This window comes from Ambystoma mexicanum, chromosome 14 (genome assembly GCF_040938575.1).
Source record: "Ambystoma mexicanum isolate Mex_15411 chromosome 14, UKY_AmexF1_1, whole genome shotgun sequence".
NCBI lineage: Eukaryota > Metazoa > Chordata > Amphibia > Caudata > Ambystomatidae > Ambystoma > Ambystoma mexicanum.
Window position 1 is genome coordinate 125,830,063 of NC_090940.1, and position 26,256 is coordinate 125,856,318.

Here is a 26,256-nt window from a genome sequence, read left to right on the forward strand (position 1 = left end):
CTTGATGATTTTAACTTAGCTAGAGCTCCTTCTAAATCTTCCAAGTCAAAGTTCAGTTTGCAGGGAGCTCTAGGATATAGCATAAAATAATCCACACGATCCAATGTAGATTAATAAAATTGAGTTGTGTAGAAAGACGTCCGTTCCCCTGCTGAACTACAATTTGTTTGGACCATAGCCTGATGCCTTCCCAAATTATTCATTAGCCACCACAGGCCACGAGAATCTTGTTTTCTAATCTTAGTAGCAATTTCCTGATTTTGTAATATTGACATCATTTGTAATCCTTAATCCAATTTTTGTATTGTTACCTAGGTTTTGAGGTGGTTTCAGCTGCCCTTTCCCAATCACCTTTGGCCTGAAGCCGAGTATTGTGCATCTTGTTGGAGCAACCTTTTAGAGATCCCTAATCTGAACATCGCATGACTTTACCACACCTTTACCAAGAGGTTTAAAAGACCAATGAGCCAACCGTATAGCCTTATCATTCCATCTTTGTATCATTTCAACAAGATATACAGGATAACAATACATTCCTCGTACTCCATCTGTCCAGTTACCCCATTCACATTCCATTTCTTTCATGAAGAATACCATAGATTTACCTCAACAGGGCAAAGTATTGACTGCTTTGTTATCTACCAAATTATCACCTGCCCTACAAGAGGGTACATTTTGCTGGCCTTCAAGAGAGATCTTCATTAGAAGACAAGCATGATCACTCAGATTATCCTGTTTCACCTCGAGGACTCTACTCGGTTCATAAGATCAGTGTTAAAAAAGATTAAATCAATTGTAGAGACCGAGAAAGGCTCCTTCCAAGTTTGGTGGATTTGGAAAACACCTCTCACATGACAATTAACACGACTTAAGCCCCAACAGGGCCCATCCACCAACTCTGGGAATTGAGCCCTTACACGTGCTGGTCTCAATAGGCCTAAAGCGTAATTCACAGACTAAATAAACAGGTTCAAGAGATTCCTCATCCACCCAACAACAATTAGAATCCCCAGCAAAAATAACATTTGGAAAATCGACTTGGCTAACCCAGTCTCGAAGAATACGGTCCAATTCCTCGCAAATGATTTGATCCTTCGTAACTAACGGGTTACTGTACATATTAACCATTATGAAGTGACAAAGTTCAACTCCATTTCGTAAGCAGGCCTTTACCACCAACATTGCTTCACCATCTGATGCCACAATCTCACAACTAGAACACAAATTATTTTTAATGGAGGTCAGCAAGCCTGCTGAAGGCCTTCCCCGATTAGCTTTCTTAGCAATCTGTGTAAAAACAATAAAACCGTCAATCTTCGAGGACTGAACTAACCAAGTCTCTTGGAAAAATACAAAATCATTTCACTTATACTTCACAAACATTTTATCTTTTATACAATTATTAAAACCCCTGGTATTCCAGTTAAAGAAATGTAAGAACATTAGGATCCAGAAACCTGGTAGATGATTTTTGAAATCTGATAGAGTTGCTGGGAACCAATCCCATGACCCTTTTGCTTCATTCCCACCATCCTCAATAGTGATCCTCCAATTACCCTCTTTGCTTACCATTCAATGCATATTCATCAAACTCGTATTTCCCAATGAAGGGTGTAACTTCCCATTATCCCAACCACACAAATCATTTATCAGAGGGTGGTGCACTTTAAAAATGTTATATCTCCTCTTCTGTTCCTGAGCTGCCATCACCAGGTTATTAGCTAGTGTTGAGTGGAAATGTACATCTATTACAAAGGTCATCCTCATCCAACTCGACCCCACTTAATATCTGCCGAGGTCATCCTAATCAGTGAACCTATACCTTTGAAGAGTGCCAGTATTTGACTTCTATTTAGTGGCAACTCTGCTTCAGTTCTAAAAATGGCTGAAAATGTTAGTATCAAGGATGAGGACAAACCCTTGATCCCTCTCTTTCCCCTCATATATAACCGGGGAATCATAACCAAGTCCCTTTGAACTCTGTGGTTGAGAATTTGAGCCAAGACTAATACCCACCCTCGGGTATGGATTGCAACATGACGCATCAATAGTAGCGCCCTCAATACTTAAACCATGAACCTTCACATCAACACTAATTCTTAGTTCTGGCACTCTTAACGGACTGCCATCTTGCTCAACAATGACCTCAGTAGAAGAATCCTTAACAGAGGACTGGAGGGAACGCCTTATATCTTTATATATTTTCTTGAAACTTTTCTGTTTTGTGACTCTCAACTTTTTCATTTGACTCTTTGTTGGTCAACAAGAGGTATCAGCACAAGCAGATTTCTTCGACACAGGTGTCTCTACCAGGCTTTTGTCATCCCTCATCCACATCTGTATCAATAGGCAATAGTTTGGAGGAAGAAGCATCTCTCCATTGGGATTGCATATTGCCAATCACATATTTCGATGAATGCTCCTTTTGTCCTCATTCACAATCGGGCCTTCAACGAAGAATCATTCTGTGGAGAATCCTCAATAACTATTGCAATATTAGAACATTGGGCCACAACCTCCGAGCCTGGGGAGCAAATTCCTAAATTCGTTGACTGGAGAATATTCCATAGAAACTTTCTCGACCCGCGCCTATTCAAGGATGAAGGATTTTTCTTTTTTTTTTACTTCTTCTGCTGTGATCAGTGTGATAGGTTTTTCCCACAAACATAATTGGCCACCCTCTCAATGGGGACCGGCAGACCATCTATCTTCGCTTGACAGCTCCTTCAGTTGACTCAGCTACTATTTTCGGAAAATGTACAGTATTTAATTGAGGGTCTCCTGACCCTCTAACAAAAGTACCAAAAGTTTCTTAATGTCCATCAACGTCAGTGTGTGCGATTTGAACTCATATCTAATATTATCATACATACATACATACGTACGAGCTCTTGCAGAACTAGATTCACGGCTGCAATAGACTGACCCCCCATGGTGGACGAGTCTAGGCCATGGGACTCTCTGCCTCCCTCAAACATGGACTTCTTATTGCAATCACGGGTGGCTATAGGAGATGAAATGTGAGAGTTTGATTGGCTGTCAATTGCAGAGGGAGAATTCTTGAACAAACACAGGAAAGCACTTACATTCGTTCCAGGTAATTCCATGTCTCTAATCTCTTATTCCAAGTTTGGCAAGCGTCTCCAGAGAAACATTTAGATTATCTGCGATGACAGCTCTAGATGATAATTCGGCTGATGGCAAGGCAAACAATGGAATACAACAGATGGTTGCACAGGCTATTCCTTAGCAGAACCATAACTTAGAGTCAGGTTTGCTGATTCAGAGTCATTAGGAGATGGCCAACCCACAGGTGGAAGAGTCTTCCACTTCTTATCATAACTTCCCTCCGAACTAGCCAGCGACCTTCAATTAAATCACAGAACTCTTGTACAACTTGTACAGCTTGACTTTATGGTCTCAGAGTTATCGCCAGAAAAAAAACAGTAATTTTAGAGCGTTGCCTCTTCCAAAGCTTTAGTGGCCGCCATGTCCAGTGGGGTAGGGTCTGTACGTCTCAGCTGATAGTGTTTGCCTTTGCTGGATTTACTAGGTTTAATAGAATGGGTGGCATTTCAGAAGAGCATTGAATATGTGAACTTCAATAGTCCACCAAAAACAACACAGTAAGAGCTAACAGTGAGTAGGATGTTGTACTTGTGAACTCGAACTTGGGTCGTATTGACTGGAGTGGGTGGAGGCTAGACAAAAATTGGGGAACTTTAAAGGCAGGATTTAGAGGTGGACCCTCAACAACACATAATTTGTTCTTAGTTATCACCTTGAGTGGAAAAGCCTTTGGTACGGGAGGCCTCCCTCTGTACGTGTTGTATATTGACCTACGGGCTGCATTCGATGTGGTGGACCTGGCAAAATGATTGCAAAAAGCTTGGTAGCCTTGGTTTTCCCCATTGCTTCTGGAGGCGATTAGACAGCTGTATGAACAGACTTATGTGCATGTGCAGTTGGATAGCGGAGGAGCCTGCACTGACCCTGTGCTTACCAATCCGGGGCTTAAGCAGGGTTGTGTGCTCGCCCCACTCTGTTCAACTTATATGTGGCTGATCTGCCGGACCATCTTGAGAGTATAAACTCCTGCCCACCAAATTTGGAGGGTGTGCATGTTCGCAGGCTGTCCTACGCGGACGACATTATATTGTTTGAACACACGTATGTGGGTCTGCGTAAGGTAGCGGGCGAGCTTTGCGGATATGCTGGGTTAAATTACTTTGTTCTTAACATCGAAAAAAACAGGTTTATCTGTTATGGCAGCAACTGTAAGAGCATGCCTTTGTCTCACTCTCAGGAAATGATTGAAATGGTTTCCTCCTATAGATATCTGGGTCTGGAGATTGACTGGGGAATGTATGTGGAACTAAAGGTTGAGAGGAAAAAAAACACTACAGACCGCACTTATTAATTACAATTCAACAGGCTATAGCTATGCAGGAATCTTAAAGCTCTATAAACAAAGTTTCTGCCCGGCCATCGTGTACAGGCGTGAAACAGTTAATATGATGGACTGGGGTTGGTTAAAAAGGATTGAGGGGCTGTTTGGGAGATCAATTTTGAACATGCCCGATCGAGCTGGTTCCATTAGAGTTTGGGTTGCCTTTGCTTTCCTCTCAATTCTTAAGAAGGGGATTACACCGTGGTATGGCTCAGAAACGAGCCAATCACGTTACGTGTATCCCATGGACACACCCACAACGGGTACTAATGCTTATTAAGGCATGGAAAGATCCAAAGTGCCCATTGTTGAGGTTACTGGGTCACGCAATGCAAAATAATGTTAAGGGCAATGTATTGTTTACATGGGCACAGTGCTCGCAAGACCTGTTTGAAATATTGAACTGGACCCCTAATTGGTCGCTGGATTTCTTTACACCAAAGTAAGAGTTTGTGAATAACTTTAATGCATGGAGTTGGGTCACTAATTTGACTCATTTGGAATCGCTCAAGCAATACCCTGATCATTGTTCTGTGTGTTCTAAATGTATGTCCGCACAGTGTTATTTATTGAAATGCCCTGCAGCGTCGGTTCGTAGATTCTATCTCCTGTTAAGGTCAGATCAATTGCCAAAAATGACCACTCTGGGCCCTCAGTTGGGGATCCCTCGGGAACACCATACCGTACCTGCTGATTCTGTTTAAAACCAGTGATGATGATAGAGACTGCACAGTACATGATGACTACATGTGAAAGGAGTGCTCAGAGCCAGGGACCAGCACGTGACTCTCCCAGCTGTTTGCTGCCTAGTCTTCTGAAAGCAGTCTCCTTGATGCATTGCACGCATACCAACCCCTCTTTCGCTGCTTTCAGAAAAATCAGCACTGCAGTCAGGAAATGCGAAATCCTCACATACTGTGCTGCAGCTGTCCAAACTTGTACACATGTCCTACAATTTACAGACACCCCTTTATTGGGGTGAATATTGTGGCCAAACTAGACAGAAGAGTCCATTATTCACTTAAAAGGGCTTCTTACTGAATCACTTATAAGACATGTTTAACATTTAATTTAAAATTGTGCACATTATGATGTTCCCACAATGCTCTTTGCTTTTATGCAAATCACTAGGATTGGGTTCTATGAAGAGATACTGTGTTTCCCAACATGGCCTGGGGCCACGCCCCTTGGTCCCGCCCCCTCCTTCCCAGTGCCCCACCCCTCCAAAGAGGTGACAGTTCCCCCAATACATTTTTTCCATTTCCAGCAGTGCTTGTGTCACCGCACAACTCATCTGTGCTAAAAATTGAACATTAACTAGAAGTTATAAATTCTATTTACTTTCAGTGTAATGCGCTTTTTATTTCAGGTCAGCTCAGAATTCCGAGGGGTCATTGAACCCAGAGCTCTTTGAAGCCATAACAATGTCAATAAGCCACTATACAAAATCAAGAAACATAGCGACATAAACCGGTTGCACTTGATTTAGCTCCGTGATTTTACAGCACCATCAAAACGACACTGTGTATATTTTTTAAGAGTTTGTAAACAATCCTTTGCACACAAATAACATTAATTGATGAGACAAGTCCTTGTAGTACAAATTGAAGCAGAGTAAAGTGCAGTTAAAAAGCAGCTCAGCGATGTAAGGCAATGACTTGATTAAGTGCTACCTTCTTGCAGATTTAAAGTGCAGTATATTTCAATTTCTTTTTTTTTGCAGTTGCACCAAATTGATCAGCATCTGAATCAGCCACAACAAACCAGCCAGAAAGCATATGTATATATATATATATATATATATGATGAAAAAAAGAGGAGAGGGGCGCACTCTAGTTCCCTGCACAGTAAACCTTCTCAGCTACAGGTGTTCTCCTCCGACCGGTTTCTGTGCCAATACACGTCATCAGGGAGGCTGTCTTAACTTGCAGCTCACAGCAAGTGCAGGTGTTAACACTTAGTGATGATTCCGCTGCAAGGACTTCTGGTAGCTGTAGTCATCAGGTTTGCAAGGAACAGACTCACACCCAATCCCATAAATGGGGAAATGGGGGGGGAGTAGCCTACAGTGAGGCACTCCAAAGTTGGGCATATGTTACCCCGGTGCAGCACCCTATAAGATTTCTGAAGATTCCACCCTTCAGAAAACTTGCAAATGTGATGAAAAAAAGAGGAGAGGGGCGCCCTCTAGTTCCCTGCACAGTAAACCTTCTCAGCTACAGGTGTTCTCCTCCGACCAGTTTCTGTGCCAATACACGTCATCAGGGAGGCTGTCTTAACTTGCAGCTCACAGCATGTTCAGGTGTTAACACTTAGTGATGATTCCGCTGCAAGGACTTCTGGTAGCTGTAGTCATCAGGTTTGCAAGGAACAGACTCACACCCAATCCCATAAATGGGGAAAGGGGGGGGGAGTAGCCTACAGTGAGGCACTCCAAAGTTGGGCATATGTTACCCCGGTGCAGCACCCTATAAGATTTCTGAAGATTCCACCCTTCAGAAAACTTGCAAATGTGATGAAAAAAAGAGGGGAGGGGCGCACTCTAGTTCCCTGCACAGTAAACCTTCTCAGCTACAGGTGTTCATCATCAGGGAGGCTGTCTTAACTTGCAGCTCACAGCAAGTGCAGGTGTTAACACTTAGTGATGATTCCGCTGCAAGGACTTCTGGTAGCTGTAGTCATCAGGTTTGCAAGGAACAGACTCACACCCAATCCCATAAATGGGGAAAGGGGGGGAGTAGCCTACAGTGAGGCACTCCAAAGTTGGGCATATGTTACCCCGGTGCAGCACCCTATAAGATTTCTGAAGATTCCACCCTTCAGAAAACTTGCAAATGTGATGAAAAAAAGAGGAGAGGGGCGCACTCTAGTTCCCTGCACAGTAAACCTTCTCAGCTACCGGTGTTCTCCTCCGACCGGTTTCTGTGCCAATACACGTCATCAGGGAGGCTGTCTTAACTTGCAGCTCACAGCAAGTGCAGGTGTTAACACTTAGTGATGATTCCGCTGCAAGGACTTCTGGTAGCTGTAGTCATCAGGTTTGCAAGGAACAGACTCACACCCAATCCCATAAATGGGGAAAGGGGGGGAGTAGCCTACAGTGAGGCACTCCAAAGTTGGGCATATGTTACCCCGGTGCAGCACCCTATAAGATTTCTGAAGATTCCACCCTTCAGAAAACTTGCAAATGTGATGAAAAAAAGAGGAGAGGGGCGCACTCTAGTTCCCTGCACAGTAAACCTTCTCAGCTACAGGTGTTCTCCTCCGACCGGTTTCTGTGCCAATACACGTCATCAGGGAGGCTGTCTTAACTTGCAGCTCACAGCAAGTGCAGGTGTTAACACTTAGTGATGATTCCGCTGCAAGGACTTCTGGTAGCTGTAGTCATCAGGTTTGCAAGGAACAGACTCACACCCAATCCCATAAATGGGGAAAGGGGGGGAGTAGCCTACAGTGAGGCACTCCAAAGTTGGGCATATGTTACCCCGGTGCAGCACCCTATAAGATTTCTGAAGATTCCACCCTTCAGAAAACTTGCAAATGTGATGAAAAAAAGAGGAGAGGGGCGCCCTCTAGTTCCCTGCACAGTAAACCTTCTCAGCTACAGGTGTTCTCCTCCGACCGGTTTCTGTGCCAATACACGTCATCAGGGAGGCTGTCTTAACTTGCAGCTCACAGCAAGTGCAGGTGTTAACACTTAGTGATGATTCCGCTGCAAGGACTTCTGGTAGCTGTAGTCATCAGGTTTGCAAGGAACAGACTCACACCCAATCCCATAAATGGGGAAAGGGGGGGAGTAGCCTACAGTGAGGCACTCCAAAGTTGGGCATATGTTACCCCGGTGCAGCACCCTATAAGATTTCTGAAGATTCCACCCTTCAGAAAACTTGCAAATGTGATGAAAAAAAGAGGAGAGGGGCGCACTCTAGTTCCCTGCACAGTAAACCTTCTCAGCTACAGGTGTTCTCCTCCGACCGGTTTCTGTGCCAATACACGTCATCAGGGAGGCTGTCTTAACTTGCAGCTCACAGCAAGTGCAGGTGTTAACACTTAGTGATGATTCCGCTGCAAGGACTTCTGGTAGCTGTAGTCATCAGGTTTGCAAGGAACAGACTCACACCCAATCCCATAAATGGGGAAAGGGGGGGAGTAGCCTACAGTGAGGCACTCCAAAGTTGGGCATATGTTACCCCGGTGCAGCACCCTATAAGATTTCTGAAGATTCCACCCTTCAGAAAACTTGCAAATGTGATGAAAAAAAGAGGAGAGGGGCGCACTCTAGTTCCCTGCACAGTAAACCTTCTCAGCTACAGGTGTTCTCCTCCGACCGGTTTCTGTGCCAATACACGTCATCAGGGAGGCTGTCTTAACTTGCAGCTCACAGCAAGTGCAGGTGTTAACACTTAGTGATGATTCCGCTGCAAGGACTTCTGGTAGCTGTAGTCATCAGGTTTGCAAGGAACAGACTCACACCCAATCCCATAAATGGGGAAAGGGGGGGAGTAGCCTACAGTGAGGCACTCCAAAGTTGGGCATATGTTACCCCGGTGCAGCACCCTATAAGATTTCTGAAGATTCCACCCTTCAGAAAACTTGCAAATGTGATGAAAAAAAGAGGAGAGAGGCGCACTCTAGTTCCCTGCACAGTAAACCTTCTCAGCTACAGGTGTTCTCCTCCGACCGGTTTCTGTGCCAATACACGTCATCAGGGAGGCTGTCTTAACTTGCAGCTCACAGCAAGTGCAGGTGTTAACACTTAGTGATGATTCCGCTGCAAGGACTTCTGGTAGCTGTAGTCATCAGGTTTGCAAGGAACAGACTCACACCCAATCCCATAAGCTGAGAAGGTTTACTGTGCAGGGAACTGGAGTGCGCCCCTCTCTTTTTTTCATCACATTTGCAAGTTTTCTGAAGGGTGGAAATCTTCAGAAATCTTATAGGGTGCTGCACCGGGGTAACATATGCCCAACTTTGGAGTGCCTCACTGTAGGCTACTCCCCCCCCCTGTCCCCATTTATGGGATTGGGTGTGAGTCTGTTCCTTGCAAACCTGATGACTACAGCTACCAGAAGTCCTTGCAGCAGAATCATCACTAAGTGTTAACACCTGCACTTGCTGTGAGCTGCAAGTTAAGACAGCCTCCCTGATGACGTGTATTGGCACAGAAACCGGTCGGAGGAGAACACCTGTAGCTGAGAAGGTTTACTGTGCAGGGAACTGGAGTGCGCCCCTCTCCTCTTTTTTTCATCACATTTGCAAGTTTTCTGAAGGGTGGAATCTTCAGAAATCTTATAGGGTGCTGCACCGGGGTAACATATGCCCAACTTTGGAGTGCCTCACTGTAGGCTACTCCCCCCCCTTCCCCATTTATGGGATTGGGTGTGAGTCTGTTCCTTGCAAACCTGATGACTACAGCTACCAGACGTCCTTGCAGCAGAATCATCACTAAGTGTTAACACCTGCACTTGCTGTGAGCTGCAAGTTAAGACAGCCTCCCTGATGACGTGTATTGGCAAAGAAACCGGTCGGAGGAGAACACCTGTAGCTGAGAAGGTTTACTGTGCAGGGAACTGGAGTGCGCCCCTCTCCTCTTTTTTTCATCACATATATATATATATTTCTTTTAGTGCAGTGGCAGTAATGCATGCAGAATCTGTAGATGTATGCTGAAATGTATAGGGCATACCAACCCTTCGGAATGAACTAATTTGCAATCAATGTACTGAGTGGTGCGCTCCTGACGCAATGATTTGCGGCCCGCTTCAAGCAGCAATAATGCACGCCATTTCCCTGGCGCAGGATTTGACAGTGCGCTGCGCACGCCAGCTACTCGCGAATCAGCAACTTGTGGCAACCCAATGCAGAAACCGCAGACGAACGTGTTACGGATTTTTAGACATTCCTCAGCGCCTAATTGGAAAGCTTTATTTTTCTTCTTGCACTTTAGCAATGACAAATCTTGCATGGTTCAGATTGTGCTGCAGGGCTTAGTATATAAGACTTTCTGTAAAATGTAGTGCAATGCAAATCAAATGCCTCCCCCATAACAGCCCTAAAACCGCACCAGTTGCAAATTATGTTTCTTGTAAGGCGACACTTCGAGGTGATTATCATTCTAGAAAGCTTTCCCATGATTTGATCAGGTCTAACTTTACACTTGACGCAATCCTTTTGCAGAACGGTTCACTATATATCATACCTCCGATGTCTGGTTTACACACACGTAAAATACACTTAATCCACAGAGGAAATGCACCTGCTAAGGACTTACCTTACCCAGGTGATTGAGGAAAATTTGCCAAATGTGCACCTATATTTTTCTCATGTGTACACTACACCCCTGATATTGGGTCAGCAGGGTCCTCCCTGAAGAGGGCCACTAGCCTCCCTCCCCAATAACGAGCATCAAAAGAAGGGTGGCCATTGCCTGAAAGAAACCCCAGGGCCCGTCCTTGATGCAATGGAAGCATGATATCTGTAGGTGGAGAATGGCAGAGGGGGACATACTGCAACAGAACGGGGCACCGAGTTAGAGGATGGGGTGGTGGTAGATTCGCGTCAGCTGTTGAACGAACTGAACTCCTGGACAGGCTTGAAACCTTCCTGAGTGGCACAGGTGGGGCTGGAATATTTTGAGGGACGGGGGAGGGACAGTATTTGAGAGGGAGGGGTCTGGAGGGGGGTGGAATCGGTACTTGTATCGTTGGGGAGAGACTCGTGGTCTGACATGCTGGTTAGGAAGCAACATTGGATGTCCAATTTTTTCTCCTTAGTTTCTGAAGAGAGGTGTAAGTGTCAACACTGTACTGTGACCGGTGTATAAAGAAAAAGCTGAATACATGTTTAATTTACAAGTTGTCAAAGAAACACATTTTCATTTCAACCCATGCGGAAGAGAAAAGGGGAGATGGCTAGTGGGTTTTGGGTGGTCTCTAGGTATTGTGTAGCTATGTTGTTACACCCGGACAAATTATGCTAATATATGCAGGATAACAAAAGGGCTAGTCATGTGGGCCCTTACGCCCCCACCACATCACAGGGAGATGGGGGTGACCATAACCCTTGGAGATACTCCTTCCCATTAGCGTAAAAGACTTAGTGAGCCATTCAAGATCCAAGTGCAGAGCCAAACATCTAACGTAGGAAAGCAAGCCTCTACCTTTAGGATAGCATCATTGAAACTTTTCAAAGTCCCAGACGAGCAAGGCAAGGGAAGCTCGTCCATAATGGGCGGCGGGGCACTGACCCACCAGAACCTCCGCCCCCATATGGATGAGTTGAGGCAGCCCAATAAAAAAGCTTGTCCCTATTACCATAAGGGATACTAATTGATTAAACCTTAATTGCATTATGAAACTACGCAGTCTAATATTTAAAAAAAGCAGATATTTTTGGGGTTGCATAAATTGAAAGCCCTGTTTTGAGTACTCAGCTAAGCTTTCCTTTCCAGATATATAGTCTGAATTATTGCACAAATCACATAAAAAGGTCCTTTATTGAGTTTTTTTTTGTTGTTGTTAAAAACCCCATTGATAGATCAATTTTCCAATCAATGTGCTCATGGAATTTGGTGCAGATTTTAACACATTTTTGTAAGACTTTTCTTTTATGTTTCCCTTGCTGGATCAATCTACCAAATAGTCCAAAAAGTGTATCATCTTTCATAGTGATCATTTTAAATTATAGTAGACTGTGTCTCAGGTGTAGCATGGTAATTAAGGATGAGTGTCCCAGTCCCATTCTGGTAGCTTGTATTGGGAATTCCTAATGCAAACCTAGGTCAGACCGCTATATTTTGTCTTCTGATTCATCAAGCCACTTTATATGGAATCCAAGGTATGTTTGTAAACTATACAATAAACCTGAGACACTAGTAGTTTTGTACATTTTTAAGCAATCGAATAGACACTAAAAGTAATAATGAACCAAATGTGCTTAGGGCCTTGGTAGTTACATTTTCATGCGTGTTCATCCCCATGTTTTTACTGATAAGCATCGCTCCTCGGTAAGTTCCAAAGGTGGTGGCATTGCCATTATCCACAAAAATACTTTAAATTTCCACCTCTCCGCTGCACACCACTTCTCCCCTATGGAAGCACTGACAGCCAAACTAGCCGTCACTCCTAACCACTCTATCACCTTCCACTTACTTTACCGGCCTCCGGGGCCGCTGTCCAGCTTTGCTGAGAACCTTTCTAACATCATCACCCATAAAACCAAAACCAAATCCCAAGCATCGATATTAGGGGACTTTAACCTTGGCCTTACTGAGCCTAATGACACAGCTGCCACGACCATTGATAATATGCTTATGAATGCAGGATTCATACAGCTCATTAATCAACCTACCCACGCCAAGGGCAGAACCCTTGACTGGCTAACTGCCCATAATTGTCCCATCAATATCATCTCCAACCAACAGTGTGCATGGACTGACCATAATTTACTCACGTTTAACATTCAGTCCAAACCTGTCAGACTCTCTCCTAGCATTGCACCTGCTACTGCCACTCGTAATAAACGTGACATCACCTGCGACAGACTCCTCCCCCTCCTCCTTCCTGCCCTCAATGTCCAGGTTCGCTCTTGCTCTGACCCCACGGCTCTGGTTGGCACCTTTAACCTCGCTATGCAAAAAGCCTTAGACATCATCGCCCCATCTAAACTGAGAAAATGCAAACCTCGAGCCCACCTGAACTCCTGGTTCACACCCCACCTTAGAATCATGTGCAAAGAAAAACTAATTGCGGAATAACATTGGAAAAGCAACCAGTCCACAGCTAACAAGTCGTGTCTCGTCCTAGCCACCCTTAACTACAAGGAAGCCATATTCCAGGCTAAAAAAGACACTTACAATAAACGGATCGAACAAGCCAAATCTAACACCAGAGAATTGTTTAGAATCCTAAAAGAACTTGAAACTCCTGTCACTGCGCCAGATACGTGCACCAAAGATAGCACCTGGTGCACCAAAATCCAAGAGGCTCTCCTCTGCAAGATTGCCACTATCCAAATCAAAATCAATAACAAACAAACAAGTCTACAATCTAACCCACAACCCAATCCTATCCCCACCTTAAACCACTCCATCCCAGATTTTCTGACTCCGTTTAGCTTCTCTCCACTCTCCATCTCTGAGGTGGAAAAGATCATCGCCAGCCTTAAACCGTCCAACTGCCAAGGCGACCTCTGCCCGGCGCCCATAATTAACGAAGCAGCTCATGACCTAGCGCCATTCATCACCACGTTCATCAACTCTTCCTTCAGCTCTGGGATTGTACCTGACAACCTAAAGGATGCGTGGGTCATCCCTCTACTGAAAAAACCTACCCTGGACGCTAGCATACCCACAAACTACAGGCCAATCACTACGGTCCCGTTTTTACTAAAAATCCTCGACCAAGCAGCATATCTGCAAATTCAAGATTACCTTGAATCTAACAAACTTCTGGGATTTAGGCAATCTGGGTTTCGGCCACGTCATGGCACCGAAACTGCCCTTATAGATTTAAAAACACAGATTGAAGATCTAGAAGACAAAGGCAAACTTGCTCTTTTACTCCTCTTGGACCTCTCTGCGGCCTTTGATCTTGTCAACCACGAAATTCTCTGTCACCACCTCAAATCAGCTGCACACTTTTCCGACAAAGCTACAACTTGGATTAGCTCCTTCCTAGACAATAGATCAATGCGCGTGTTCTCCCCACTAGCAGCCGCCCCACCTGCACCTATCTCCTGTGGTGTGCCACAAGGATCTTGTGTCTCACCCACGTTGTATAACGTGTTTACCAAACCTCTTTTCAATATTTTGGACTATCTGGGTGTCACTTACACCAACTACGCTGAAGATACCCAGATACTAATCCCTATCTCAGGTGACTACACTGCTGACTCCTTTGCTGTCAATGCCATCTACCAGGTCATCCAAGCGTGGATGGCACAACACGGACTCTGTCTAAATGATGAAAAGACAGAGCTGCTTGCCACAAAAACTTACCAAACTCGACCCAGCGTTTAAGTCCTTCATCATCGATGGGAAAACCATCCCAACCACCAAGGACACAAAAACCCTAGGGATCTACATTGACTCGACTCTGTCCCTGTCCAGACAAACTAACTCAGTCTCATCTGCAGCGGCATATACCTGCAAGCTTATCTCAGCCTGTCGCCCCTTTCTCTCTGCTACCAACTGTATTACCTTGGCTAGGACTCTTGTATTATCCAAGACTGATTACTGCAATGCACTTTACCTAGGCACCAATCGCTGCAACCTAAATAAGTTACAAATTGTCCAAAACAATGTGATTAGAGCTGCCCTCAACATTGCCTGGCGCCAACACATTTCCGACACTAGACGCAACATTCACTGGCTCTCAATCCCACACCGAATCTCCTTGAAAACCCTGACTCTTACCCACAAATGCCTTCACAACCAAGCTCCCTGTTACCTGGCCAACCGTTTTGCCCTCCACAAATCCATCAGACCTCGCAGAATGGCTCATTCAAACAGCCTTGTCGTCCCACGTTTCAATCTCCAAAGATCAGGTGGAAACAGCTTCCCTATTATGGCAGCTAAATTATGGAACACTCTTCCTAACGAGCTTAGAGCAGAACCCTCCTTCCTGAGATTCAAACACCTTACCAAAGCCTGGTTGTCCGCCCAAGACATCTAGCATTGTGCTCTCGGCTCAACTTGTACATAGCCGCACCCTTGTGTATACATTCTACTTGTCCTCTCACTATTATTATCATACCTGTAAACTTTGTAATATACCTGTAAACTTTGTAATTATTGCTCTGTCTGTTCTTCTCATGCTGTAACTAAGTGATGCGCCCGGTTGCCCCTGGGCCTCGTGCACTATACAAATAAAATAAATACTAAATACTAAGTCAATTTAGTAACCTGCTCAATTTTCATCCCATCAAGTGTGACTAGATCTTAAAAAGTGCTTACCAAAAGCCATGATTTTAGTTTTATTAATTCTTCAAAAAATTATAGAGTATATAACTGGTGTTTTCAAAGATCGTTGTTATCCTATTGCAGTATGGTCCAGTACAACTCTGTCATCTGCATATACTAACCATGTAAAGGGCAACTCACCCAATTTCGGAAGGAAATTGTAAATTGCATCATGCATATCATCGATATATATTGTGAGAAACCTGGGGTTATTCTCACTCCTAAACCCCTTAGATCCTCTACGCAGGTGGGCAGGAAAAGGCCATCGCTATTGGATCACGACCCTGGGGCAGAGAAGCAAGAAAGGAATGACCTAGGTGGAGGGTCCTTGGGGAATAAGCATGGGAGGCCCTTGAGAAGACATGGCATTCCCCCTTTTCCTACTGACAACCAACCAAACCCTTCCCCAACCTTCATAGGCTGTTATAAGCCAGTTCTAATTTCTCCACAATTGACACTTGACAGTACAGGGACGAAGAAGAGGCAACTAAGAGCAATGAAGACTATGTTCTTTTACCACTCTTGTACTGGGACGAGGAAGATGCCTGCTAAAAGCTATGAAGGTCAGGCATGTCCTTTTGATTGTGGTCAGGCAGGTCTATTTGAACATCCCCATCTGCAGTCTGTCAAGGGGCTGCAGGTGTATATAGGGAGACCAACCCAATGGAAGAGAGGGTGACACAGGAAGCAGCCAAGAGGCTGGTGCAAGCATCTGGAGCAGGATGGTGAGACACTGGGGACTACAGAGAGAGGCGATCCATGGAAGAGTGGGAGGGGAGCTCGGACTCCCTGGCGCTGGCTGAACAAGGTGAAGGGAGCCGTGAGGGAAGGCTGCCTATGTCCTTGTTATTCCAAGTGCTTGTTCCCCTGTGTGGGAGGACCAACACAGGGGTTTGTGAGGGGCAGGATCAGGAGACCTGACCCTGCAAGTAGAAGGCTGTGTGATCCTCACTGCAACAATTATGAAAGCGACCAGTGAGTTTTAAGGAAAGAGAAACCCGGTGCGCGAGTGTGTGAACTTTATTACTGACTAAATAACTTTTATCGGAGTGGTTGTGTGCCTTGAATGAGCACGTTTTTGAAAGTCTTGGATCCTTCATTGTCAATTACCAAAGAGCTGGGAAAAGGGTAAAAGCTAAGAATACTTTGCATTGGAATAGTTGCGTGTGTTAAGAAGCACATTTTCGAAGGTCTCCGAACAGTGTGCAATTCAATTAAAGTGATACGAACAGTTATTGAACACCAGAGAAAGCACAATTGAACCAAAACCTAAAGGCATAATTGTTGAATACAGAACTGAATCAAACACTTGGTAACCATCAGAATAAAGACATTTGGAACCCAAAAAGGGAACAGAGGTTCAATTTCAAATAAACCAATGTATGTTAAAATGAATACAACTTTAAAGCATAACCAAATTTTACTCAAAGGAATTTCTGTTACTGCAACTTGGTCCGGGGAAATTACTGCCAGATTGCAAGTGGTGGGAGGTGGTGTTAGTCCCCATTAATTGGAATCCATAAAACTCCATGGGGTTTTCAGTGGAATTTCGCTGGCAGTAATTTCGCCAGTGGTAATTCTGTCAGAAAGAAAACGTTTTTTTGTCAGAAAGGTGGCAGATTTACCTCCAGCCCTTAGCCGGAGGTGAATCATCCTCCTCTCTCTCCAAACTCGTGGTTGGGCAGTGCGGAAACTTGAAAAATACATTTATCAAATAGTACAACCTTTGATTCAACAAAGTGATACTTTTTAATAGACACTGGACATTTTTTGAGGATACTAAATGGGTTTACCCTCCCGAGGCCTCCACCTCACAATGGTTGCTAATAGGGCTGCAAAACTTATCCTTGGCCTCAAGCCCTGGGACTGTATCTCTCCAGCCCTAAAATCTCTCCACTGGCTCCGGGTTGCTGCAAGTATCCAATTCAAAACCCCAGGCATCATCCATAAGACTGTCTGGGGCCTGAGACCACGCCATCTACAACTCTCTCTTACTAAATACTCTCCTTCCAAATTCCTTTGATCGTCTTGCTCCAATTCTCTGCTAGTCATGTGCTTCTCCAAGCAGAGAGCTACGGGCAGATCTCTCTCCTCAGCTGGCTCCCTCCTCTGGAACAGCTTCACTCTCTCTCTCTCTTGAACCGGATCACCTCAAGTTCTGCAAACAACTTAAGACCGTTCTCTTCTCCTCCTTCTCTCTCTCCTTCCCGTGCTAACCATCCCCTCTGTCACTGAGATCGACATCCTGGTCCCTCAAGAGTCCAATAGGGTCCCAACCTTCTGCCCAATCAACCCAGTACCCCCCCTGCACTGCTCTCTCAGGCTCACACCTGCCTGTTGGATGGCTTGCCTCTGCTCTACACTCACCTGTTGGGTGGTAGACCTCCCGCTAACCAGGGATGTCTCCGCCCGTGCACTAACCTGTTGCCTCCCCAACAGGCACCTCTGGCATTTCCTCCCCTAGGGGACACTAATTAGCAGTCCCCCCCACACACTTTTTCCCTTTTCTTTTCACTGCACCTGCACGCTCTGAATGTCACAAGACCTAGTAGGACTGCTGTTTGCTTCTATTTACTCATTGTCATTTTTTATATGCTCGCTTGTTAACTTCCCTTGTGCCTTGTGGCACTTTGAAACACTGGGCCTCATTACGAGTTTGGAGGTAGCCATGCTCTTAATAAGGGTATGGCTATTCCCAAACTCGGGTCCAGCTCCGGGTCCCACAAAAGGGGACTTACTGGACCATTCCAACCTTGGAGGGCCTAGTAATTCCCTTTCGCGGGGCCCATAGCTGGTATGTCCCCATTCCCATTTGAGCCCCAGTAGGGCTCAATCGGAATCGGGAGGATGTCATAGCGGTACCGTTCATAATGGTACCGTTGCTACCATCCTGGTCTGCTCGCGGGTGCCGCTTTTCACGTCTGGTCTGACCAGGCGTCCAGAGCGGCTCCCGCGAGCAAACTCGTAATGTTGCGACATGGCAACAACGGCGCCGGTAGCACTACTGGCACTGTTGTTGCCTTACCGCAACAGTTGTAATGAGCCCCACTGTCTTGTTGTATAAGTGTCTTATAAACATCCAATAAATAAATAAATGCATTGTTGGTGTCTAATTTCACTCGTGATAGTTACATAGGATATAATAAACGAAATATTAATCCTCCTTTGGGTGACCCTTGAGTGCCTGAGCATATATCATGTGTCTGCTTTCCAGATTCAAAGTCAGAGGCATCAGTGGGGGGGGGGGGGCTGAGACGGCTATAGCCCTGGGTCTTTTGGTTGTAGCCCCATATAGAAGCTCAGGGGCTATAACCCAAAAGCTAGCTAGCCCCGAGTCCTGACAGCCCCAACATTAGCATAGCCCCAGATCTTTTCCAGACCTAGCAATACCCCTTGTCAACGTGTCCATCATCCATATTTCTTGCAGAGCTATCAGAGTAAAAAGAGTTAGCAGTCAAACCCTCTTCTTCATTATAATGTGCACAACCTTGTGTTACAAGACCATATGTAAACTAGCTGGGTAGGGACGAGACAGTTGTCTCTCTTGTAAAATAGAGGGGAGCCATTGCCAGCTTGTGTTATCCAAATTATCCACCTCATGGTTTGAGTGGTGCGGGTGGTGTGACACTCCGCAGTCTTGCTAATATGAGCAGTAGTAGCAGATTTGTCCTAATTAGACTGTGGACCATAGCAGTGTGGGTGCCCTGCAAGGAGCTGTCTATCGTAGCAATTGCATGGCTCACTAAGGGTCACATCTCTCATGGATTTTGCTGGAGACTTACCACTGACTGATCTCCCATCTACGGCGCAGTCATAACTCAACTTTGGTGGTTCTGAACCAAAGGACATTACGTAATCGAGAGTAGTTGTTGAATTGAAATGAACAACAGCAGTGGCATACAGGTAATCTTCTTACTGCTCACAACTATTCCCGGTAATGGAACGATTAGATGAAACAATGATAGCAAAGTTGATCTATTTAGATGGTAGTTTTTCTTAAGGCAGAACAGACTTTGCACTCTAGATGTAATGCTCATTGACCCTTCCTTGCATTCACCCGCAAGGGATATGCAATGTACACCATTTGTCATGCTTACAATGATCATATCCTCACAGTTATTTGGGGAGTGTCTATGGCTCACTGCGCTTTAGTGACTATGTGATCAGGACGAAAAAGCTGTTGAATATCTTCCAAAATATAGGAATCGTCCTTAGCAATACACAACTTATTAACTTTATCAGTCACACAGCTGGTCTGCTTGTTGGAAAAAGTGTTACATTATTTTGCCAAGTAGTCCCGTATATCGTTGTTGATGTAATCTATAACGGCCTTAGATTTGTAGTTATCTACCATTAATACCTTATTGCTATTCTGTTTCTTTTCCTTTTTCCTTTTCTCGATTTGTTTTATAATCAATGTGTCTGTTTCCAGTGTTATACCTGAAGATCTTGAATGAATAATTGATCTTTTACCTAATGCTTTCTGGTTTTCAATTTCTTGGTTGTTCTGTTTATGCAATGGATTAGTCCTTCTTTGTTTCCCTTTTTTAACAACCACAGAGGGATTAGGGCATCTTATTGTGGGTATGTCTCCAAGGTTGACCATTTCTTCAGAATCTTTGTTGTTCGTCACTGTGGATCTACCTCTCAGTGTGTTGTTTTTTACCACCTGACATGACTATTTCATCCTTTGTGGTGTGCTGGAGTCAGGAGTTGGACACAGAGGTGGATTTACAGTGGCTATTCCAACGAGGGAGACGACTCCTGCTGCACTCTTCAGGATCAGTAGCTTTAGAGTAGCTACTGTGACGAGGCAGATGACTCCTGCTGCACTCTTCAGGTTCAGCAGCTTTACTGTGGCTACTGTGAGAAGGCAGATGACTCTGGATGCAATCTTCAGTCCTCTCCAACCCCCGACCGGGTCTACTGTGACTCGTGTTGCCTTCTTCCTGGAGCAACCACGTCACTGGTTCTTCCTGGAGTCTTGGGTTCGGCCGCACTTCTTGGCTGTCCCTTCGCTGCTGTTCTCCGCTTCTAGCTGCTCTGCAATAGTCCTGCAGGGTCCTTGGTCATTCAGTTTCGGCACAGTTGTCAGACCGAATGGTCCACCTCAGTGAGGTCAAACCACCAACAACCATCTTCCAGCCACTGGTTGCCTAGACACACCTGCCTTCTCCAGAGCGCCCTCGCAACCTGCATTCGTGTCCTCTCCATCAAGGACTGATCTCTGCAGCTTGGTTCTCCACTACCATGTTTGAACATCCCAGGGTTTCCAACAGTCACGCTGGCTTCTTCTCTTCTGTAGTCCTTTCTCTCTCATTATAGTCTGAAGCTGATCCCTCCCCAAAGGACTGTCAATGTCTTTCTCTGATTTCCATGGGGTGATCTTGATGTCTCTGTGGGGCCTCCTCTTCTCAGTACTATCTAGCTTTGCTTAGGGAGTAATGGGCATTACTCCCTCGATCTTCTTCTCAGTACTTGGAGAAAAGGTATGCAAATGCCCTTGTATTTTCCTGGTCATGTTTTGGTTAGCTTCTAACTGAGTACAAGAAGGAGTACTACAATACATAACAGTAATACTCTCAGGTTGGATAGCTGGGGTTTGTGGAGATCTCAAGGTCACACGGGTGAGGGAGTTCCATCATGGAACGGGAGTCCTCATCCCCATGAGGGAAATCCCTCTCTGGGAGGTCCTCCCACTTTTTACCACCCCTGGAGGTGACATTGGGTAGCAGCCTCACCTCCCTAGCCTCAGAGGGAAGGGTTGCTCCATGGGTAGAAATGACGCAATCCCATGATTAGCTAGCTCTATTCATTGGATGCTGTCTAAAGAGTTCAATCAATTGTTGATTTGATGATAAGGAAATAATGTTGGATTAACTATTGCACACTTTGGATTCATCATTGGTGTACGGCTGATACTCAAGTACAGGTCGAGGTTGATATAAGCACAGGATGCATTTCAAATTGTACAGTTATTTTTCAGTATATTCAGTGTGTCATTGTTCACATAATTTACTTTTCCTTAGTCACCTGTGTGGTATGTGTGTACTGGTGGCGTCTTGGTTTTCATCTTTGGGGTTCTTCGTGTCCCGATTCTTTGATGTAGTATGGCTGACTATGTGTATCGTGTGAATTTATATTATTTTACTTTAATGATAGTATGTTGCCATGTTGTGATCAGTGATTAGACTGCTCAAAACATTTTGTATTGATTAAATCAAGCATCAGAACTTATTTCTAAACCGTGGTGCCAAATATTTTTTTCTCAAAACAACACATGTACTAATTCCACTAATTGACGTATAAAGCCAAAGAGAGCCCCTCCTTGGTTGTGTTTTTGTATTTGATCCCACTTGTAGGCTTTTTCGAATTCAATTCCGGTGGCTTACCGCTTACCTTTTTTGTTGTAATCCCATGATTCGTTACAACTTCTTCTCAGGATTTGCTTTAATAGTTGGAGGAAAAATATGAGCGTCAGAGATGTTGAGAAGAGGTGTCTTTAACACATGCCACATTCGTAAGAGGTCTGATAGGTATTTTTTGTTCCAAGATATTCTTCAAAAGATTTGAATGCAGCATTGTTGTCTGCTGTATACTTTGACATCATTTGATTAGTGTGGTCCGTAGGCATCTAGTGCTTGAAATTGCGTGGTTGACGATTCATTATGAAAGGAAAGACTATCCATTGGATCCACGTTTGGCAGTGACTGTGTCGAACTCAACTGCCTGACCCGTCATCACATCATTTACTAGAGTGTAATTATGTAGGGGTAACTGCAGCATCTGTAGTGCAATGTGTATCTAAATCCATGTGAATTCCAAATACCTTCCTTAAAGAGCACTTCACTCTGCTACCTCCAATTCTTTATCAGACGCTTCTCTAGACAGAGAGTGGTCGGTAGATCTCTCTCCTCTGCAGGTGCATCCCTCTGCAACAGCCTCCGTGCCCCTCTCAGACTTGAGCCGGATCACCTGAAGTTCCGAAAGAATTTCAAGACCTCCCTTTTCACCTCTGCCTTGTCTCTCTCGCTTCCCTACTAACTTACCTTGACTTGCACTGCCTCTAGGCCTACTACGCACTTAGGGGCTGTAAGCTGTTACCCCTGCAGCCCCCCTGGCTCCTAGCATTTACCTAGAGCCGCGCTGCCCTGGCTGCACTTACTCAGAGCCAACTGCCCTGTCCACACTTCCCCTTTCCCCTCTCCCTTGCCCTTCCCCCTCTCCCTTCCCCTTCTCGTTGTCGCATTTGCACAATCTGAATGACACAAGGCCTAGTACGTTTGTTTGTCTTATCTTCCCTCCGGCTTCCCTCCCTTGTCTTGTGGAGCCTAGAAACACTTGTCTACAGGTGGAATATAAATGCCATATTATATGATGTTGCTCAACTCTCTAATGTGTTTGTTAGGTTTTGATAGTCCTACTGTTTCTTCAATGAAGAGAAACAGGACTTACTAAGTTTAGGGTGTACATACTCCTTTTGTTACTGCTCGGGTGCTATCTATAATGCATGGTGTGTCATAACCCACAGGAGCAATAGCTTTAGCTATTTGTTCAGACAGTTTAGTTACCAAGCACTTTCAGGAAGATTGTATGTGGGTTTCTGGCGTTGGTGTGTACACAGAATCCCCAGTAGTCTAGGCTGGAACAATTTAGTGACTTTCCCCTCAAACTCTAAAGGGGAGTGTAGAGCAGGGGGTGCTCGAATGTTTTTAGGGGGCAGATTATTGGGTGGTGAAGATCATAAGTATGGACATTCGTAGTGGGGCCAGTAGCTAAATCACGTTGTACCGCACTTTCCTCTATTGACCGGTACCACAGAGATCTCCACAGTCGATGTGGTGACCACTCTGCTGCTGGTCCTGGAGCGGTTATCAAGATCAGCCATTTGTGGTCCTTCAACCGTATTACCGGATGATGGCATGACAGCGATGAGCTTTGCGGGCATTGCTACCGCGCGCACCACTGAAGTGCCATTTCAGAGCTGCAGGTCTGCCTTTAATTGGCAGTGGTTCAAAGGCTTCCAGCCCCACAGTCACCACACATGGGGGCAAAACCTGGTATTTTGGGATAACAAGTCCTGCTGCAAACAGTTGTAACAAAAACAAAGCAGGGTTAATATAGCATGATCACTACATTAGTTACATATTTCCTTAAACTCTACCAACAGTTTCCTTATGGTATTACTCATGAAGAAATAGTCTATGGTACTTTGCTTTTGACCACATCTAAATCCTTACTGTAGCATGTAATTTTGTTAATGGGCATCTATGATAAACCAAACATGATAAGTGTTATTACATGGCTAGACTATGGATTTCACCCCCTAGGTGGGGGAAAACTGTTTTGCTTTTGCTCGGCCACGTGAGGAGAACACTTACACTTACGTTTCCCTGGCCCCGGGCAAAACAAGTTATTGGACTCAGACAGGCAAGAAATCACACATAGACTAATTGTTATACTAAAACACATGGCTCATTATAGGCCCTTTATTCACGCAATATATGTATATATGAACTTAGCATACATAAACAAACATACACTTAGATATATATAAATATAAATATAAATATAAATTACATCACTGTTAGCCAAGACGTAGAAGACACCTTCATCTTGGCCACTATGACACTGCTTAGTCCCTGAGGAGGTAGGCGAAGAGATCACTTGTGTTAATGCAGTCTGAGGCAGAGCGTCCTCCCTCTCAAAGAGACTGCATCACCCAGTAGTCCAAATTCCAACTAACCTTTCCACAGAATGCCCTCTTCTTTATGAGGGTATGACCCCGCCCTTCTCAGTTGGGTCTGCCCTCGGCCAAAGAGCAGATCACAAGTGCAAGGGGCAGAGAATGGAAAAAACAGTCAGGAGTGGAAAAACCCAGCACCCCTCTCCTCGCATTCATAACAAGAATCCCTTATCATGCACCTGCAGGACGCTCCGACTCCCTTCCTGTATTTGTCCTTCAGTGGACAATACCATAACTATTCTCCATAACAAGTCTACTCAGCAATAATATTTATGTCGTTACGTGACCTTGCTCTGCTTTCGCTACTAAAATGCTTGTTTATTCTGCGAGGCCCATGAAGGCGCAGGCTTTTATTACCGTGATGGGAGATGAGTGTCCAAAATGGCTGTGCACCAACGCCATGTTGTTCTAGCTCACATTTCGCACAAGCATTACACTCCACCCCTTGGACACTCAACTTCCATAACCCGACAGGTGTTCAGGGGACACCCAAAATCGTTGGAACGTTCTCCACAAATTAGGAATACATGAAGCACAACAACAAAAACAATTACCACCACAGCAATTCCAAAAACCCAAATCAATGCAGAACGTAGTGCTTCAGGAATCCATGCAAACAAGTTTTCCCACCAATCCCCATCCTGATCTTGTGTTACTCGAGCAACCAGCTCCTTAATACCTTTAATATGCTTTTCAATAGATCGGGAATGGTCTCCCAGGTCAAAACAACACATAACTTCCATCGTTTCACAACCCAAATTGTGCTTTAAAAACAAATAGTCTATAGCCGCTCTATTTTGCAAAATAGCTTTTCTAAAATTTCTATTGACTAATAACAGTTCAGTTAAAGCATGTGAGGTTTCATTAAAGCCCTTTAACCACCAGACAGGATCATTTAATCATGGTTTTATATCCCCCAGCTGCTAAACCCCAAATCCCAATAATGGAAATGGCTAAAGCTAACACTTCTGCTTCAGAGAGCAAATGAACCTCAGAATTGCAGTCAGAAGATAAAGCAGTATATGAAGCAGAACATTTAGGGCGTTCAGTTGCAGTACTAAAAGGGTACATCATTAAACCCAGATGTGTTAAAGCACATGAGCTACCTGAAATATTAACAGCAATATACAAATATGTGTAATTCCCACAGGAAAATAATCAAGCGTGGGAAGTTTAACATGGTTCAGGTGGCTGGCAGTAAGAACGGTAAAATTGCATAACATGTCATTTGAAACATCAACACAAAGATCAGTATATCTTGTACACAACCGTTGCTCAAAAGCAGTTTGTTTTCCATTCACATACATCTTTTGCTGCGGACACTTCCCGATATAGGACGGATCACAAGTCATTTGATAGCAGACATCAGCAGGAGCGATGTCATGTGTCATGATACAGGTCATGTTTCTCCATTTGTGGATAGTGTCAGCACAAAACTTACAGTATTCATACATAGAAAAGGAATTCTGGACATCCGAATGATCAACAAAGGAATCATTCTGTAAGACTCCGAATAACTCCTTCAAAATAGAGGCAGGTGTTGGAAAGGCCACTAAGCACGTCGAAATCAAAACTGCGGAGCCATGCACATCAGTCAAACAGAAATGCGAAATATTCAAAACTCGCTGGGCCAAATAGAGCCACACGTTTTTGTGCTGTCTGACCAGGGCTGAATAACCATGATGTGAAAAGGACGCCGAAATCCCAGAAGGGGGCAAAAGCAGGGCATTATGTTGTTGCCCCCGCCATTTTTGCAATGTGCCACGATAAGCTGCAATAGATGCATACTGTGGCATAACACTGGTAGCAAGAACATCACTCTTCATCCATAGCCCCCATTCCACTTGGAGAATAGAGACTTCTGCCACATGCCCCCACCATGTTCCCGGACCCTCCCGAATGGACTCCACAGTGCCGCACACAGGCACTCAGCACACTCAGGATCTAAAACATCAGAATTAAAAAACAATATATCAGTGGGATACATCACTTGCACAAATAACATTTGTCAGCAGGGATTTGGCACCATTTTCTGCTCCCTGGTTCCATAACCAGAACTATTTGATCTTACCCAGCTGCTATTACATCTGCCGGAACGGG